This window comes from Callorhinus ursinus, unplaced genomic scaffold (genome assembly GCF_003265705.2).
Source record: "Callorhinus ursinus isolate GAN/ISIS: 27379988/994484 unplaced genomic scaffold, GSC_fseal_2.0 scaffold13, whole genome shotgun sequence".
NCBI lineage: Eukaryota > Metazoa > Chordata > Mammalia > Carnivora > Otariidae > Callorhinus > Callorhinus ursinus.
Window position 1 is genome coordinate 6,408,421 of NW_027397075.1, and position 13,950 is coordinate 6,422,370.

The window sequence follows — 13,950 nt, forward strand, 5'->3', positions numbered from 1 at the left end:
GATTTTATTTATTTATTTGAGAGAGAGAGAGAGAGAGAGAGCGCGCAAGAGATCCAAGAGGGTCAGAGAGAGAAGCAGACTCCCTGCTGAGCAGGGAGCCCGATGCGGGACTCGATCCTGGGACTCCAGGATCATGACCTGAGCCGAAGGCAGTCGCTTAACCAACTGAGCCACCCAGGCGCCCCTAAAACACAGACTATTGAAATGAAAAAAAAAAAATGTCAGTTTTTCTAATTTTACTTTTGAAAGGGACCCAGAAATGCTATTGTGGTTATAAGAACTGGCCACAAGGTGTCACTGGTGGCCTGTCACAGCTCACTGAAACTTTTTTTTTTTTCCCCTTTTCCCTCAATGAGAGTTGTCATTCATGAAGGACTTAAGAATATAAAAATACTATATATATATATGTAAAGTTTTTATATATATAGTAAGTTAATTTATATATATATATCTATATATATATACACATATATATATAAACTTTATTAAGTAATCTCTATCCCTAAGGTGGGGCTTGAACTCATGACCCCAAGATCAAGAATTGCATGCTTGGGGCGCCTGGGTGGCTCAGTCGGTTAAGCATGGCACTCTTGGTTTCCACTTAGGTTGTGATCTCAGGGTAGTGAGATCTGGAGCCCTGTGAGGTGCTCTCCTCAGGGTGGAGTCTGCTTGAGAGTCTCTCCTCCACCCTCTCCCTCCGCCTCTGTACCCCACCACCCCCTCCCGTGTATTCTCTCTCTTTAAAATAAATAAATAAAATATTAAAAAAAAAAGAGTTCCATGCTCGACCGACTCAGCCAAAGCTGCTATATTCACAGTTTTTTTCTGATTGGGAGCGTTGTGAAATCCCCGTATCCCACTCTTTTTTAGATGAAAACACAGAAAACCCCTAAGAGAAGGAATGGAGTTTCAAAAAGGCAAATGGGACATTGTCTAGAGGAACCTCCCTTCTCAAAGTGTGGTCCACAGACTGATAGTGATGACATGGCCTGAGAGTTTGTAAGAAGTACCAAACCTCAGACCCGACCCCAGATCTATCGAATCAGATTCCCAACAAGTTCAAAGGGCTGATGCTGCTGATACACAGATCGCACTTTGAGCAGGACCAGAATCTAGAAGAGACCCCAGAAAATGGACAGAGCCATGGCAAATATCAGCTGCTGCCAGTACCATAAAACCTTCCTGATTTGAAGCTCACAAAATTAGAATTATCATTTTTACCTGGATTGGATTATCACAAGCTGATAGTTTATGCAACCTGCCTAATTATACCCACAAAATAATGTCTGCACAGCTATGTGTAGACATGGAAAACACAGAAATTATATTAAATATGTATTATACATCAAACTTTGGTTCTGATCTTGCAACAACAACAAGAAAAGTTTAGTGATAATTCATTTTAGAAACTCAGACCAGGGCGCTCCCCACCCCCTGCCGCTCAGGCCGCCCCTCCCCCCCCACGCCGACCACCCTCCTCCCCCCAAGATGTGGCACAACGCTGGGCTGACCCTGTTGGTGTTCAAAGCACGCTGCTGATCATACTGCTGCTGATGGTGTGCAGTTGGTATTTTCTTATGGCATCTTTTTTTGTAGAAATTCAAGTTTCTGGGGTGCCCGGGTGGCTCAGATGGTTAAGCGTCTGCCTTCGGCTCAGGTCATGATCCCAGGGTCCTGGGATCGAGCCCCACATCGGGCTTGTGGCTCAACGGGGAACCTGCTTCTCCCTCTCTGTCTGCCTCCTCTCTCTGCTCGTGCTCTCTCTCTCTCTCTCTCTGTATCTCTGTGTCTCAAATGAATAAATAAAATCTTAAAAAAAAAAAGAAAGAAATTCAAGTTTCTGCAGGAACCGGTGGGAGACACGGGAGCTCAGGAGGGAGATCGTGAGCCCACAGGCTCTGAGACTGAAGAAGACACTTCGTCATCTTCACACAGGATCAGATCTTCTCGGCAAAGGAGGGCACCTGCTGATGAAGGCCACTGAACCTAACCCTAGTCCCGTACTAGTGAACGACGAAAGGCAGTGGGGAAACCTCTGTCTTTAATGACCTGGCTTTGCAGTTTGGTAAAAGATCGAAGAACATTTTTACTTGGATGTTAAGTCCAGTTAAAAGAAAAAGATTTATATATAAGCCATATGAAAATAAAGGGAATTAAAACCAAATCAGACCACAGCAGATTTCATCTTAAAGATAATCTTTTGCTCCACTAGCTTTCTACTTACATACTTAACTCTCTGGCTCCCGGGCTTATTTTCTTGCACTGGTGTGGATCTGGTAAACACAACAGGCTTGAAAAACCGTGTTTTATTAATCCTGTAATGTATGTTGTATTTTTTGTTTTTGTTTTCACATTTTACCTTGTCCAAAATTGGGATGTGTCTCATGATTACTATAAACCAGGAGAGGGTCGTGATGTGATTATCCCAGCCTGTGCGGGTGGGAACTTATTAACGGCTTGTCACAGCATTGTCACTGTATTGTTGGCAACAAATGTGTCAGGTGTAATTGGCATTTAAAGATGTCTTCAAAAAGATTGCACTATGATTCAGCATTGAAACGAACACTGATTGTGTACAAGGGAAAGCATGGAAACAGAGCAGCGGGGCGAATGTTTGGGGTTAGGGAAGCAAATATCTGGCGCTGGAGGAGTGACTGCCATTCCATATTTTCTCGTAAAGCAACAACAAAATGCTTAAGGGGGCCTAAGAAAGGAAGGTACCCACAGGTGGATGAAGCTGTATTATGTTTTGTTAGCGAGATGCGTGCGAAAGCATTGCCCGTCATGCGCCAAGCAATGCGATCGAAGGCAGGAGAAATCGCCAAAACCCTGGGAATAGACGAAACAAAATTCGAAGCGATGAGAGGCTGGTGTGACTGGTTCATGCGCCGAGCACATGCGCCGAGCAGGGTTATCTTTAAGGCATCAGACATTGTTTTGCTCAGAACTTTCTGCTGACATTAAGCAGAAGACAATGGTGGAGTACTCTTTCAAGAAACACCACAACCCCAGTACACTTGATGATCCCACGGGTGCTGTTAACGTGGACGAAAGCAGACATCCATGGCTGTGATTTGAGAAGTGATTCAGAAGAGCGGGACCCAGAATATGAGGTGATAGTTATAACCTAACCAGTTACTTCATACACTTTCTTTTGGGTATGCCCAAGATCGATGTGTTAAAAACCTACTTCACTCTAAAAAACCATTTCAATAAATATAAAATAAACATTCTATGTGATGAAAAAAAAAAAACTCAGACCAAAGCATTAATAATGTTCTTCTTTTAGGGGCACCTGGGTGGCTCAGTCGTTGAGCGTCTACCTTCGGCTCGGGTCATGATCCCAGGGTCCTGGGATCGAGCCCCGCATCGGGCTCCCTGCTCATCGGGAAGCCTGCTTCTCCCTCTCCCGCTCCCCCTGCTTGTGTTCCCTCTCTCGCTGTTTCGCTGTCTCTCTCTCTCTCTGTCAAAATAAATAAATAAAATCTTTAAAAAAAATGTTCTTTTAAAAAAAAAGATTTTATTTATTTATTTGAGACAGAGAGAGAGAGAGAACGTGCGGAGTGGGGGGTAAGAGCCTCAGAGGGAGAGAGAGAAGCAGACCCCCCACTAAGCAGGGAGCCCAACGTGGGCCTCGATCCCAGGACCTGAGATTATGACCTGAGCCAAAGGCAGACGCTTAACGGACTGAACCATCCAGGAGTCCCAAAGCTGATACTGTTATTTTTTAATTGTGCTAAGAAGCACCTAGTTCAAAATTGGCCCCCCAGCACTGCTGCTTTTATTTGGCTTTCTTTTTTTTTTTTTTAAAGATTTTATTTATTTATTTGAGAGAGAGAGAATGAGAGATAGAGAGCAAGAGAGGGAAGTGGGTCAGAGGGAGAAGCAGGCTCCCTGCTGAGCAGGGAGCCCGATGCGGGACTCGATCCCGGGACTCCAGGATCATGACCTGAGCCGAAGGCAGTCGCTTAACCAACTGAGCCACCCAGGCGCCCCTTTATTTGGCTTTCTTGAAGGACAGTTTGCTCCCTGGCTCTTCACATCCCGTTGTTTACTTTTCCTTTCCTGTTCTTCCATTTTGTTCCCGGGCCTGTTTTGATCTTGCCAATCTGTGCTTTATTTCCCCCCGGGGTGCATCACTTCTCTCACACTGACGCTTCAATCCGTTCGGGTACCTTGTTTTCTGACAATGGCTTGATTTTCACAACTCAGTATAGAATGCTACACACATTCTCTTTGACTTGCCTATCTTCTAAGAGCCTTCAGGCTACATAGGAATCCTTTGGGATGGCCTTTTACTTACTTAATTTTTAAAACTTTTTTTATTACTGAAGTAGAGTTGACATCAGGATGGCCTTTTATTTTATTGTTTCTTAAGATTTCATTTAGGGGCGCCTGGGTGGCTCAGTTGGTTAAGCGACTGCCTTCGGCTCAGGTCATGATCCCAGGGTCCTGGGATCGAGTCCCACATCAGGCTCCCTGCTCAGCGGGAAGCCTGCTTCTCCCTCTCCCACTCCCCTTGCTGTGTTCCCTCTCTCGCTGTCTCTCTCTCTCTGTCAATTAAATAAATAAAATCTTTAAAAAAAAAAAAAGATTTCATTTATTTATTTGACAGGGAGAGCACAAGGAGGGGGAGTGGCCGGCAGAGAGAGAGGGAGAAGCAAACTGAGCCAAGGCAGATGCTTAACCGACTGAACCAGCCAGGCGCCCCAGGGGATGGCCTTTTAAATTCCCCTTAGAATCTCTTGCAGACCAGTGGTCATCAAGGAGCATGCATTCACAACCAACTTCTTTTCATCCACTAGCAGCATCTGGTCTGCTATACTGTGGATTAATTTCTTACTAGCAAATGGTCTTTTTTTTTTTTGAAAGTATTTATTTTTTATTTTTTTTGAAGGGGAGGGGCAGAAGGAGAGGGAGAGAGGATCTTTTTATTTATTTATTTATTTATTTTTAAAGATTTTATTTATTTATTTGAGAGAGAGAGAGAGAGAGAGACAGAACAAGAGGGGGGAGAGTGGGAGAGGGAGAAGCAGGCTTCCTGCTGATCAGGGAGCCTGACGCGGGGCTCGATCCCAGGACCCTGGGATCATGACCTGAGCCGAAGGCAGACGCTCAACGACTGAGCCACCCAGGCACCGCGAGAGAGAGATCTTAAGCAGGCTCCACACCCAGCCTGGAGCCTGACCTGGGGCTCAATCTCAAAACCCCAAGATCATGATCTGAGCTGACATTAAGAATCGGTCTTTTAACTGACTGAGCCCCCCAGGCGCCCCTAGAGAGTATTTATATGGTAGTGGAAAACGTTTTTCCATAAATAGATATACATCAATAAGTACTAATGTAGTCAACAAAATATTTATTGAACATCTGTGTTCCTGTCACTATGGGGGGCAATATTGAAGAAGAAAAAAAGATAAAACCCTTGTCTTCATTGACTTACAGTCTAGTGAGGTAGAGAAACAGAAATCAAATAATATACTAACAAATGTAACCTTGCACTTGTGTCCAGGGCCTAGAGGGAAGTATGTGACACACTGAATGCCTCCACTGGCCAATTTGACCTACTCAGTAAAGTTAGGGACACTTCCCTAAGAAAGTGTCACAGGGAGAAGCCATGAGTTGGGTTTGTGACATGTTATGTTGGAAATGCTCCTGAGGTAGCCAAGAAGAGATGCTACGCAGGCAGGTGAACGTAGGGGGTTCAATGGGCTGGTCTGGGCCAGAGATACACATGTGAGAGCATCGGAGTGTAGATGACAGAAAAAGTGGAATGTGAAAGGTTGCCTGGGAGGGCAGAGCATTGGAACAGGAGAGGACACACAAGGAATTTTCTTTTCCGACAAATAGAGTCACCATTTTGGACGTCCATGTGTTTGATCCGTAACCTTCCTCAGGTACAAGCACTTTTCCTTGGAGGAGCCATCCTTCCCTTTCTTGCTGAGGTCAACACTCCTCCCCAGCTCCAGGGGTGGCAAGGACCTAATTGAGGCCCCAGTCATATAACATGACTGTATACAACCCATTGTAGACCATGTGCCTGGCCTCAGTGATTGATTCCGGATGGTCATACAACCCAGTTCTGACCAATGAGAGTCAGGCTGGAATATTTGTGGGAATTTTTCTAAGAGCCGATCTTCTTGGGGTTGCTGAAAAGATGTCCCATAAGCCTGGACCTGCTGGGGGCTCTCAGGCCTCCCAGAGGGAGGGCCTGCTTAAGAATGCAAAGCAGAGGGGCGCCTGGGTGGCTTAGTTGGTTAAGCGACTGCCTTCGGCTCAGGTCATGACCCTGGAGTCCGGGGATCGAGTCCGGGGATCGAGTCCCGCATCAGGCTCCCTGCTCAGCAGGGAGTCTGCTTCTCCCTCTGACCCTCCCCCCTCTCGTGCTCTCTCCCTCATTCTCTCTCTCAAATAAATAAATAAAATCTAAAAAAAAAAAAAAGAATGCAAAACAGAGTCAGCGGATGGATAAAGACTGGGTTCTGATGACATCGGAGACAACGTCTTGTGGATGATTAAGTTCCACGAGCTCATACATTTGCTTTTTTTTTTTTTTAAGATTTTATTTATTTATTTGAGAGGGAGAGAATGAGAGATAGAGAGCACGAGAGGGAAGAGGGTCAGAGGGAGAAGCAGACTCCCCGCTGAGCAGGGAGCCCGATGCGATACTCGATCCCAGGACTCCAGGATCATGACCTGAGCTGAAGGTAGTCACTTAACCAACTGAGCCACCCAGGCGCCCCACTTGCTTTCTGCTTTCACCTAGTTTAAGTAGGGTTCACTATTTACAGATCGCTTGCAAGTAAAAAATTCTTGACATAACCCACCAACACCTTTAAAGAGAATACCAGTAAAGTGCTTAGAAGGAACTAGTCCCCAAAAAGGTATCTGAATCACTAAGAGGTAGGTTGCCCCTGGCTACTGGGACTTCATTGCTAGATTTTTATGCCCTCCTATTAAAAAAAAAAGTGTGCCAAACCACTGTAATGTGGATAATCTAGTGGACTTGAAACCAAGTCCCCTGATCAAAGGTGAAGAAAAGCAACATAGACCTTGCTGATAACATAAACCAGGTGGGGAAAATGAGCATCTGAAGTGAATGCTTTTACAAAGCCACATTGAACCCAAGAATGTCTAAAACCTAGGTAGATAGGTTTATTCTAGAAAAGAAGCAGCAGATTTAAGTCCATTTTGTAACACATTTGTGTGTAATGTATAAAATTTTTGAATTTTTTTCTTCCAAAAGACAACATATACATACACACACGGATACTTGGTTCCCTGTACTTATATGCACCTGAGGCAGCGCCCGTTCCCAAAACATCTTTTTTTTTTTTAAGATTTTTTTTTTTTTTTTTAACAGAGACACAGCAAGAAAAGGAACACAAGCAGGGGGAGGGGGAGAGGGAGAAGCAGGCTTCCCACTGAGCAGGGAGCCCGATGCGGGGCTAGATCCCAGGACCCGGGGATCATGACCTGAGCCGAAGGCAGACGCTTAACTGAGCCACCCAGGCGCCCCCCAAAACATCTCTTCTAATGAAGATACATGCTTTAAATATCATGTTGAGGGCGCCTGGGTGGCTCAGTTGGTTAAGCGACTGCCTTCGGCTCAGGTCATGATCCTGGAGTACCGGGATCGAGTCCCGATCGGGCTCCCTGCTTGGCAGGGAGTCTGTTTCTCCCTCTGACCCTCTTCCCTCTCGTGCTCTCTATCTCTCATTCTCTCTATCTCAAATAAATAAATAAATAAATAATCTTAAAAAAAAAATAAAAAAATAAATATCATGTTGATGGATGTTGAATATTAGGGAACAGAGTGGGCCCAAGTGTTTTTTTTATTAATATTTAAAAATTTAGAGCACAACCTGATTACCATGATTTAGATTTAGAATGTGTTCACATTTATTCCTTTTGGCAAATGTCTTTTAAATACGGTGATTTAAATTTTGCTATAAATCAATGTAGAGCAGCAGAGGTAAGTTTGTGCTAAGTGCATTTCATAACAACCTCACAGAAGGGAAAAATGGTTTTGGACATATTTTTGGAAACATTTGTGTGTGTTTACTCAAGGGGGGACTTGTGCACTCTTTATATTTATGGTTTCTGCAAATTTCTTAGTAAGCCTTGGCACCCTGCTGAGGAATATAAATGACTGAGTAAAATTTATGATCCTTGAGTATGATAAAAAAAAAAAGAAGTCAGCACTCTCTTGTCGATTAGCTGGATTAAAGGAGCCTGACAGAGGTTTCCTTGAATTGAGACAGGAAGTATCTTTTCAAATGCAATGTTGGTGGTGAATTACCATCTGATGTCATGTTAATTCTTCTCATTCATACACATCCCACAGTCTCACATCTTAAAAGACCAAGATCTTGGCCCCGGCATTCCAACAGATCAAGTTCCTTTAATCTGTGTTTTTGCTTCCTCACAGGGGTCCTGCTGCTACTTCCGGGCTCTCCATTTCCCAAACCCACATCTTGGAGGATCTTCAAACAGCTTTTTTAATTCTAAGGATCTTGCGTGTAGGCACCGTGACTGGTCGATTTGGCAATCCAGCAAACTGCCCTGAACATAGTTGGCATTTGTATTTGTTGAAAAGATGCGGGAAGCTCCCTGGATTCTATCCACGGTCCCAGAAGGACCAGTCCAAGTGGCCTGAGTTCCAGAGGCTGGAGGCAGTAGAAAGTATGGGCAGGATTAACTCCATAATCGGAAAGTCGGGGAAGGAAAAATCAGCTGGGAATAGGTATTGAGGGAAGACAGAACACATGGAAAAGGGATCCTGTATTCCCAACTCTGGGGCAAAAAAAAAAAAAAGAGTAGGGGAAAGTAGAGACCCTTCCTGAGTCCAGGAAGGGAACGCTCCTGATTTATGCTTCTCCGTTTTCAGAAGTTACTAGGAATTGAATGCTTTTTTCTGGTAAACGTGTTGTCTCCCCAGATACAAGCAGGAAACTGTGATACACCGTGACATTAAACTCAGTATCAAATCCAAAAGGAAAAGAAGTCCTTCAGAAGCGAAGATCTGTTTTCCCATCTGTGTGCAGAGTATCCTTCAGGAGTGCTCCTAAAATTTACTGGAAAAAAAATACAAAGTCTGTCTTATTATCCCCCATATTATTTATGTATCTGCTTTTTTTTTCTTGAATAATTAGTGCTCTCTTGCTTTATCTAATGTTTAGTAGCTTGCTTGCAGTTAGGTACACATTAAACTTGATGTCCAGGCAACCAGCCTAAGGGAAATAAAGGAATCCAGTCGATACTTTTTTGTAACTTTCTTACACTTCAGCATTTCATCAAAGCTTCATTTGGGAAAAAAAAAAAAAGCTTCATTTGGGGGGCGTCTGAGTGGCTCAGTGGGTTAAGTGTCTGCCTTTGGCTCAGGTCATGATCCTGGGGTCCTGGGATCAAGCCCCACATCAGGCTTCCAGCTCTGCGGGAAGCCTGTTTCTCCCTCTCCCTCTGCTGTTCCCCCTGCTTGTACCCTCCCTTTGTCTCTCTCTGTCAAATAAATAAAAAATAAAAAAAATCTTAAAAAAAAAAAAAAGCTTCATTTGGAAGAAGCACAGCCCAGGAGATTCATGGGAACTGTTCGGTTCACTTGATTATTCAAGAAGGAATGTGATATGAACTGTTTTATGCTGCAATTCACTTGATTATTCAAGAAGGAATGTGATAGGAACTGTAGGTTCTAGCACAGGATTCCATATGATTCACTGACACATGTCAACGCATGTGGCTTGTACAGTTATCACGTCGTCACTTGGCAAACATTTAGCACCTATCTTTCATGTCTGAGTGCTATAAAATTTTCCTTTTCTTTTTTCTTTTTTTTTAAAGATTGTATTTATTTATTCATGAAAGAGAGAGAGAGAGAGGCAGAGGGAGAAGCAGGCTCCCAAGGAGCAGGGAGCCTGATGCGGGACTCGATCCCAGGACCCTGGGATCATGACCTGAGCCGAAGGCAGACGCTTAACCATCTGAGCCACCCAGGCGCCCAAAAAATTTTCCTTTTCTGATACAGGTATGTAATGTCAGCAAACAAATCATTTTCATTATTCTTTATTTGATGTTGTCCCTCTGGCCAGTCCACTGCTGTATATAGTGATAATGGTCCCAAGACTGAGGCTCCATTTTTAAGCCAGCGAGTCTCAAGCACTTTTCTGCTTCAGTGTCCCTAAGAGATGTCACCCTTCCATCGCGCCCCATGGGAACAGTTTGTGCAACGGTGGATCAGAGAATATGCCCCCATGTCTGGGAAGTGGAGTGCCTTGCAAGTGCCCCTTCTGACCCCAAAGATGATGCTGGAAAGCTCACTCCATTCATTATTCACTCCTCTAGGGAAAGGTAAGCGCCAGCACAACTGAACACATGCTGGGGACCAGGTGCCTTATGTACAGACGTGTTATTCAATCCTCACCGTGCCAGAGGGTTGTTAGCCACATTCCAAGGTGATCAAGGCAAGCCTCTGAGATGTTAGGAGACTGGCTTAGGGCTCACCCAGATGGGAAGGGAGCAAGTTGGGAATTAGCCCAAGTTTCCAGGATTCCCAAGTCCCTCTCCTTTCACCATTACACTACCTCCTAACAGCTACTTCTAGCTCAGGTGTTCACGTCTTAGTCCCTTTAGCTGCTCTAAAAGGGTCTATGATAGACTGAAGGGCTTAAACAACGTTGATTTCTCACAGTTCTGGAGGCTGGGAAGTCCAAGATCAAGGTGCCAGCAGGTCTGGTGTCTGGTGAGACCTGCTTCCTGGTATGCAGATGGCAGCCTTCTCGTTGTGTCTTCATGTGATGGAGAGAGAAATCATTCCTCTGGGACCTCTTTCATGAGGGCATCAGTCCCATTCAGAAGGGCTCTGCTCTCACCCCTGAATCACCTCCCAGAGGCCCCACCTCCTGATACCATCACATTGGGGATTTTGACAGAGGAATTCAGGGGGACACATTCATTCCATAACATTCACCTTATATTTATTTAAGATTTTATTTGACACAGAGAGAGGGATCACAAGTAGCAGAGCGGGAGGGAGAGAGAGAAGCAAGCTCCCTGCTGAGCGAGGAGCCCTTTGCAGGGCTCGATCCCAGGACCCTGCGATCACAACCTGAGCCGAAGGAAAATGTTTAACCGACTGAGCCACCCACGTGCCCCCACCTTATATTCATTTGGAGGAGCTTGAGTGAATGTGGTATTTATCACTATATAGAACATTTTCCCCCCCTTTGGAGGGAAAACAGGATGTGAATACAATAAAAAAAAAAAAAAAGGACTCAAAAAAACTCCCCATTCTTGTTATGTCTGCAGGCCAGCTTTAGCAGAGAATCTTTGAGAACTTATACATAAAACAGAACTAACACCACCATCATTGCTTAGGTGTGGGAGCTGTTGCCCAGAGACCCCCTGGCCCAGGGAGCAATACCTCCCACGTCTCCAGATGAGTGTTGGAGATGAGAGTCCTTCACTAGGGTATCTAATTTAGTGCTCCGCTGAAAGGAAAACCAAGGTGACCAGAAATAGTCCTATATACTGACTCCTCATACAGTTGAGAAATAACAGGTGGGACAACATGCAGAGTATAGTATCCAAGGTAAGAAAGAAGACGGAAATCATTAGGAGAACATACCTTAGGAAAAACAAACCTATATAAGAATGGCTTCTCTTTAGAATCCAAATTGGTCACAGGATGAAGTCTGATGGGGGAGAGCATTCTGGATTATCTGGATGGGTTCCATGTAATCACAAGGGTATTTATAAGGAGAAAGGAGAGCCAGAAAAGATGTTACAGAAGCAGATTCAGAGCCACGCATCGAGTTGGGGGAAGGTGCCATGAGCTATGGAATTCGGGCGGCTTCTAGAAGCTGGGGACAGCAAGAGAGCAGATCCCCTCTTGGAGCCTCCCGAAGGAACCAGCTTTGCCAACACCTCGACTTTAGCTCAGCGAGACCCATTTCAGACTCCAGAACTGTCAGATAATAAATGTGTTGTTTTAAGCCATCGAGTTTGTGGTGATCTGTTATAGCAGCCATAGGAAACTAATACAGTCCCACTGAGGTTTTCCTCGTACGGACAGGCTAGTGGGCAGCTTCCTGCGGCTTTATGACGCCCTTCAGGGCCTGGCCCTTGCTCATCTCATCCCCCTGGTACCCCACCCAGCACTCTGGGGTTTGGCCACCCTGGCCTTTCAGGATCTTCCGCCTTAAATTTTCCTTTTCTCTCCATGCAGCCCTGCAGTCAGTAACCTCTTGTACATCCTACAGATCTTGGCTCCAAGGTTCCTGGGACATCTATTCAAGAAGCATTTATGCAGTGCTAGTTGCTTTTTTAGGGGCTGCAAAGGCACAATGAAACAGGAAGGGTCTCTGCTGTCCTAGTGGGGTGGAGATAGACCGTAAGCAAGTAGCCAAATGATTCAACAAGTTCATTCCAGATAGTGAGGACTGCTGTAAGGACCAGGCTGACGCCGTGTTCATGAGCGGTGTTCAATGGGCTCCGGGGTAGGGCTCTCTGAGAGCAGCCTCCTTCCTTCCTTCGAGGGGCCTTCCCTGAAGCCACAGCCCCTAGCAGCTCTCCCTCAATGTTTCTGTCACCGTGCTTACGTGGTGTTATAGACCGAATTGTGTCCCTTTCAAATCCAAATGTGGAAGCCCTAACCCACATGTGACTGTATCTGGACATAAGGCCTTTACTGAGGTAATTAAGGTTAAAAGAAGTCACAAGAGTGAGCCCCAAAGCAATAGGAGGGTTATCCTTATAAGACGAGAAAAAGACACCAGGGATGTGTGTGCACAGAGAAAAAGCGAAATGAGTACATGGTGAGAAGGTGGACACCTGCAAGCCAAGGAGAGAGTTCTCACCAGAAACCAACCATACCGTCACCTTTCTCTTGTATGTCCAGCCTCCATAACTGTGAGAAAATTCTTGTTTTAAGTCGCCAGGTCTGTGGCATTTTATGAATAGCCCGTGCAGACCAATACAGCTGATTTGTAAATCTTCATGCCCTTGACCGCGGTGAGAGCCACCTCACCAGTCTCCCTGCTCCTCATCCTGTCCCTCCTATGACCTAGGGTCTGCACAGTAGCCCAAGAGAACTGTCCAGAATGTAAGTAAGATTATGGCACTCCCAATTCAGAGCTGCCGAAGGACTCCCACGCCACATTGAACAAACTCCAAATTCCAAATCATGGCCCCGCTCTTCTTTCGGACCTTTCTCCCCTTACACGCACTAACCCTATAGACCCTTCCCGCTCCCCAGACACCAGGCTCCAGCCTTAGGGCCTTTGTACTTGTTCTTCCTCCGCCTGGGGCACACTCCCCATCTGTGCGCGGCTGTCACCTTCTGAGGCCTCTCCTAGTGACTCATCCCCCACCCTCAGTGTAGCCCTCCATTTCGGTCCTGTCACCTGGCTTCGGTGTCCTAAATGGTCTGTTTCCCTGTTGTTCCACACCTCGCTCCCCTTCCCAACCCCGGCTGGTGACTCTGCCTTGCCCACTGATGAGCCCCAGCACAGGGCCGAGTCTTGGCCCACAGGGGCACCTGGCTGTTAAAAGTACGGTGGGTGACGTGGCATTGAGCTGGCACCTGCAGGACAGGGAGCCCGGCCCCCCGCGGAGCCAGCCCAGCGACCTAGGCCGAGGCGGGCCTTGCATCTCGGCGCTGCCCTGAGCGCCCGAGCCCCTTCCGTCTGGATTCCAGACCGGGGACAATATGGTGGCTCCGGGGCTCCCGAGGTCCCCCTCGCAGAGTGGGAAGCACCGGATGGGGGCCGGCCAAGTAAAGAGTCTCTCGGGGAGGCTGCCTGAAACCCGAAAGTGGGTCAGTTCCCGGTCGGACGCCGTTCTACCTCCCCCCCTCCTCCGCTCCCGGGCCGCCGCCCGCGGGGAGCACACGCGGCGCCCGGAAATCTGAACCGTGCGTCAACCAGCAGTCGGTGGTCGGGCCGAGCGGGCCCG

The 13,950-nt window shown here is 46.2% G+C and overlaps 1 pseudogene; it reads left to right on the plus strand.

Moving 5' to 3' along the window:
* The first annotated feature begins 1,488 nt into the window (after positions 1–1,488).
* Positions 1,489–1,984, plus strand: LOC112811446 (small integral membrane protein 13-like; annotated as a pseudogene).
* The last annotated feature ends 11,966 nt before the right edge of the window (positions 1,985–13,950 follow it).